The 6000-nt window shown below is 38.4% G+C and overlaps 1 protein-coding gene across 2 annotated transcripts in view; it reads left to right on the top strand.

The window, feature by feature from the left end:
• The first annotated feature begins 3222 nt into the window (after positions 1–3222).
• The window catches only part of slc8a3 (solute carrier family 8 member 3), a 141009-nt gene continuing 138231 nt past the window's right edge, over positions 3223–6000 (top strand). Inside the window, exons 1-2 of one of the 2 annotated variants that reach the window (XM_074660582.1) lie at positions 3223–3798; positions 3889–4454. The gene's annotated coding sequence lies outside the window, so the exon portion shown is untranslated. Of the gene's footprint in view, positions 4455–6000 lie in introns of both variants that reach the window. The other variant, XM_074660581.1, reaches the window with a different exon arrangement.

The raw sequence follows: 6000 nt of genomic DNA, 5'->3' as shown, positions 1-6000 counted from the left end.
CCCGTCTCATCCCTCCCGTCCATTTGGGAAGCAATTGTTTTTGAATTTCCTATTTGAATTTAACAAGCATGGAAATCTGAACAGGCTAATAAGATTCTGTACCACAGTGCCGGACTATGTAATTAAAATCGGATCCAATTGATTTTTTCCCCCTTCTTTGCATACGGGCTGCATCCCAAAAGAGAAAGGGACTCTGCATACTGCAATAAGACGAATCTATCCGTGTTGTTTCTGGGTGGATTAATGATAATTCATTATTGATTAATCGCTAATTAATTTAAAAGACTTTTAAATACTTGTATTAATTTAACATACAGTCTGGTTTGCCCTGGAACTTTTAGGGATTTATCTCCACAGTGCTTGAGGCCTGGATGAGTCTGTAATTGGAGGTGGTGGCAGTGTCAACATCCTGCTTTGCTCCCGTCTCTCTGGGGCGTCGTGTGTCTCGTCAGCGGCGGTTATGGGTGATGGTGCCGCATGAAGGACTGTGTGTGTGTGTCCACTGAAGCTCATTATCTGCTGGCTAGTAACGCAGCTAACTGGGGATGGAAGATCGTTGGGTTGTGCAATGCAACTACAAGTAAGGGAGACAATGGCTGCGTTCCAAATCGCTCACTATTTCTGTTTAGTACGTACTGCAGCTGCCCTTCAAAGTATGCACTGTAGCATGCAGTATGCATACAACTGGGACTACTTCATCATATTATTGCTCTTTGAACTTTGACTCTCTTGCTCATATTTCCGATACATGTGATATCTGTCAATGAGCTGTCATCAGGCTGTCGTGTGTGCTCTCTCTGCAGTAGGACATCCTGGTTATTTTTGGCATACTGCATTTGACATACTATGTATTGGGACATACTAAGGCTGCGTCCAAAATCGCATACTACGCACTACATACTCAATATGTGTACTATCGGACAACATACTTTTGTTTGAATAAACAGTAGTATGAATCTTTTCAGTAATTTGAAAAGAGCAGTAATTTATGTCATCACTTCCTGAGAGCCTCCTTGCCAGTTGGAGACGTGTAACCATGGTAACATGTGCCAACCTCATGTGACCAAACGATGATTTGTGAGAATCAAAGTCTGAATTAATTAAAATATATATAACGGGGGAAATCTTTTACTTCTAGTTAAATTGAAGCGTTATTGACGTTACAGAGCTGTCCGTCAACGTCTGTTATGAGCGTTGTTGTCACTACCGTTGCATTGTGGGATATTTATGCCACCGTAGTGTCCATCGTTGCATACTGTAATATTTCACCGGAAATAGTATGCAATTCACGTACTATTGGTTTCATACTAAGGTTTCCGACGCACTAAAAAATCTTACATACTGTTTTAGCGTACTAAATAACATGTTAGGATGGAATTTCGGATGCAACCTATTTCTTTGCCGGGTACAGTGACTTCCTGGAGTCTTGTTGCTAGGCAACGAGCCACACCTTGTCAGAAACATAACACCAAATAAACTTGTAATTTTTACACATTAAACAAACAAGATATAATGTGTCACTTAGTCAGATTTAGAGGTGCCGGTAGGTGGATTTTTGTTTTAACTTTGGACAGATTCATGCTAGCTGTTTCCCCCTGTTTTCAGTCTTTGTGCTAAGCTACGCTAACTGGCTGCTGGCTGTAGCTATTTAATGGACAAACATAAGTGTGGCATCTTCTCATAACTCTCAGCCAGAAAGTGAATAAGTGTGTTTCTCAAAAATGTCGAACTATTCTCTTAAAGGGCCTTTTGATGATGAATTGGCACACTCAGCCCTACACTTGTCGTGTTTGCAGAAGGTTTTTATAAGACTTGTATAAATTAAGCTGTCCTTGATCACAGAAAAAATCCATATGTGGATTGATCTGACATTAGTGTTATAAAATATGTCTTGTGCATAAATTCTTACATGCAGCACTCATAAATGGGCTATTTTTGCATTCCTGTGCTCGTGTGCGTGCGTGTGTTCTCTAGTTGTTATAATTACACAACATTGTTCTGGTTAAAAATTAACCTACAAACTTGTATTTTAATACTTTATTTAGAAAGTTCAATACATAAAGTACATGTTCAGTTTTTTCATTACAAAAAAATAGCAAAAAGTAACAATACTTCAAAGTATAAAAATAGTATAAAAATAAAATAAATCATACAACAAATAAAATGCAAGGAAAGGAAAAGAATAAAACAATCGGGGTCTGTTAAAACAATTGGAATAAACTGAGAATTTTTTTGTTAAGTTTTCAATCGTAGTCAAATATGTTTTAAGATATTAATCAAATTAATTATGTAGAACCTCTAAACTCCAGAACAGGTGTTGAAGCTCAGAGTTCCTCGTCCTTCATTTCTTCTTCTGTGGTTTCTACTATAAATCAAATGTACAGTTCTCCCAGTGAGAGAGAGGAGGGTGTCATTTCTCTATTATCCTATTATTTCTCCTACTGTTTTGTTTATATTTTGTTTCCGACAAAGATATAACGTCTATCCCAACGTGTGAATATATTTATTTCGACAAACTGGCGCTTAAAAATAGTTGTTTTAAGAGTTAGTTGTTTTAATTTTTATTCATCATTGTTGTAGGTCTAATGTACGACAGAGTGTTAGGGCCACATTGAGGAAAAAAAATAAATTTGAGATTTCGAGAATAAAGTCATAATATTATGAGAATAAAGTCAGAAGTTTTCGAGAAAAAAAAGTTGTAATATTATGAGAATAAAGTCAGAAGTTTAAGAGAAAAAAGTCGTAGTATTATGAGAATAAAGTCATAATATTATAAAGTAATAATTTTACGTGTTATTTTCTTTTTTTCTCGTCAAGTTATGACATTTTTCTCGTTATATTATGACTTTTTCCCCGTAAAGTTACGACTTTATTCTCGTATTACGACTTTTTTTTCTCGTAAAGTTACGACTTTATTCTCGTTATATTAAGACTTTTTTCCCGTAAATTTACGACTTTATTCTCGTAATACTACGACTTTTTTTCCCCGTAAAGTTACGACTTTATTCTCGTTATATTAAGACTTTTTTCCCGTAAATTTACGACTTTATTCTCGTAATATTACAACTTTTTTTCTTGTAAAGTTGTGACTTTATTCTCGTTATATTACGACTTTTTTCTCATAATATTATGACTTTATTCTGTAAATCTCAGATGTTTTTCTCTCAATGTGGCCCTAACACTCTGTAGTACATTTGCACTTTGGTCCTCACTGCATTAGACTTATATACTATATACTTAGACTATAAACTGTGTTACCTTCATCACAATGATCAAATGTTTTGCGGCTCCAGACAGATTTTTTTATTTTTTTGCCTAAAATGGCTCTTTTGACAGTAAAGGTTGCTGACCCCTGCCTTAATTCTAAGCCTCCTCCTCCTGTATAGTGATCACTAGTGATGCCGGTGCTGTGGGCCTCCTGGATCTGATTCCTGCTTTGTGGTGCAGGTTTCTCCTCTCAGCCGATGGTGACGTAGTTGCGCGCCTAACTGAGCCAGTCTGTGTGACTTTTAAAAAAAGAAATGGGGGTTGGAGGTTCTATAGGACGAAACCATCTCACACCTTCCACCGCCTGAGAATACATAGTCCTAATAATATTAATAACATATTCCGAGGAGGCGAGGAGGGAGAATTCTAGAATCTAGAATTCTAGAATCTTGAATTCTAGAATCTTGAATTCTAGAATCTTGAATTCTAGAATCTAGATAAAGCTCCATCAATCTGCTCCAGAGCCTGAGTCAGCGCAGAGGAGAGGAGAAAGGAGGAGAGGAGACGCACCGTGCTCATCCTCTACTGATGGTGCGCAAAGTCCAGCTGACAGCCCGGGGAACTTAACAGCCCGTTTCTGATGTGTGTTTTAATATGAATTGCATTGTGTGGTTTGTGTAGCGGAGACAGCCGGGAGCTACCTACAAAGAGCGACCATCACAGATTTTCCTGCAGCGGAGAGGGGAGGAGGAGAGAGCTGATTCACGGCTTGCAGGAGGAGGAAGAGCAGGACGGACTGACTCTGAAGATCCATCTCTGATCTTAAAATACCGACCCCCCCCCCCCACCACCCCCCATCCTCCTCCTTCTCCTCCTCCTCCTCCCTCGTCATTGACAGCAGCTCTGCGACCCGGTCAATCCGTCAGACAGGGAGGATCTGGGGAGGAGGGCGCCAAGAGCAGGAGAGGAGGAAAAGGAAATCACCTCTGGACGGTTTCATCCAATCTCCAATACCGAGCTGCAGGACCTGGATCACAGTGCATGAGGACCTGGATCTCCGTGCATGAGGACCTGGCTCTCCGTGCATGAGGACGACACAGTGGCTGCTTCACCAGGGTTTTTTTTTTGGTCCAAGAGATCCAAGATTCTATATAGAGACTGTGGAGAGAGGCTGATCTGAGCTGCACAACAATAATAAAGGAGCTATTTCGCAGTTTCTACATAAACTCCCCGGAATACAAATCCAGGTAATGAATAACGCATGATGCAAACTCAGGGATATTAGATAATCAGTGTGTTAATGTGTCTTAATGAGTGATGCAAACCATCAAACCATCAGTAATAAACAGCTTTCTAGTTTAATGTGTGACAGATTAACCACGTTAGATGATGCATAGCTGCAATAATAACAGTCGATAAGTGATGTCAGTCAGTCCGGAGCGCAGCTTTCAACCTGCAGCCTCTCTATATGCTCCCATTGCTCCTCATCATCACTGGGCAGATATGATCCATTGCAACGGGCTGCAATGGATTCGTGATATACCGTCTAATGGGTGTGCCATTCAAATAATTGGCGTCTGTCAACGCAAAGTATCGGATACCGGTTGTTACATTCCTGCTGCTGATTTGCTGAACACCTGCATCTCCAGTTTTTTGAATGCATGAATCTTTATATTTTTTGTCATCTCCTGCAAAGGACTGCCACTTTCCTGAGATTAGTTTCAGAGAGGAGAGAATCTAAGCTCCTATATTGTGTGTGCATGTCTCCACGTATAGGCCTGTATGCACCCTATAGTTAGTTGTGGTGTGGGCCTCTATTGGTGCTCCAGCAGGGATTCCCCCCTCAGGTAGCTCTCACATCGGTTATAGAGAGAGAAATGATGATTAATCAGCAACAGCTGAGGCTCTCCGTGTGTCTGCTGAGTCCATGTTTACGCGCATCTCAAATAGCCTCCTTAAACATAAGACCCTCTTCCCAAAATAGGGAAATGGAAAGAGATCTGTGAGCCGAGCAGCAGCTCTCTGCTCTCTGCTCTCAGCAGCAGTCTCAGCTAAATAATGCTGTCTGCATCAGTTCAGGAGATATACATGGTGATCACTTTAAAGATGCACGAAACCAAACAGTAATGTTGTTTTTTCTCATTAAAATCCACTATCTGAGAGATGGAAGTCATCTAGAGTTAGACTGATGAGGGCTACAACTATCTGTCTATTATTTTATGAATTAATTATTTAATTGTTTGATCCATGAAATAAAAAAATAATCAAAAATAATCAAAAATATTTTTAAAAATCTCCCAAAGAAAGGGTTGATATATTCAGATTGCTTGTTTGGTTTAACTAACAGTCCAGAACACAAATATATTTAGTTTAATATCAGAAGAAAACAAGCTGGAACTAGATCATTTCTATTATTAAAAAATCACTAAAATGATTAATCAATTATTGAGGTTCCTTTCTCATAACATAAAGTCTTGCAATATATTATTTTATTCCTAACACATTTTATTTACTCAGTTATTCAGTTGATTCGGACACATTTTATATAATTAAAAATAAAACATTTTTTGTTCATATTAGCATATAGTGCTTCCCTCTCATTGTGGTAAAATGCCTTATAGCTCCTTAATGCTAAATTTATTTAATCAGTTTGGACTTAAATGATGATGGTCTAAATACCTTTTTACACCTTACAGAACTAAGAGTCAGGGAAAATATCATTTTTTTATTTTTATTTTTTTACTTTTTTTAACATTTTATTTTGAAATTTGTTATAAAATACTTGTAGGTTAA

The sequence above is a fragment of the Sebastes fasciatus genome, chromosome 15 (genome assembly GCF_043250625.1).
Source record: "Sebastes fasciatus isolate fSebFas1 chromosome 15, fSebFas1.pri, whole genome shotgun sequence".
NCBI classification, from domain to species: Eukaryota; Metazoa; Chordata; class Actinopteri; order Perciformes; family Sebastidae; genus Sebastes; species Sebastes fasciatus.
The sequence above is the reverse complement of the archived record's forward strand: the minus strand, read 5'-3'. Positions and strand labels throughout refer to the sequence as shown.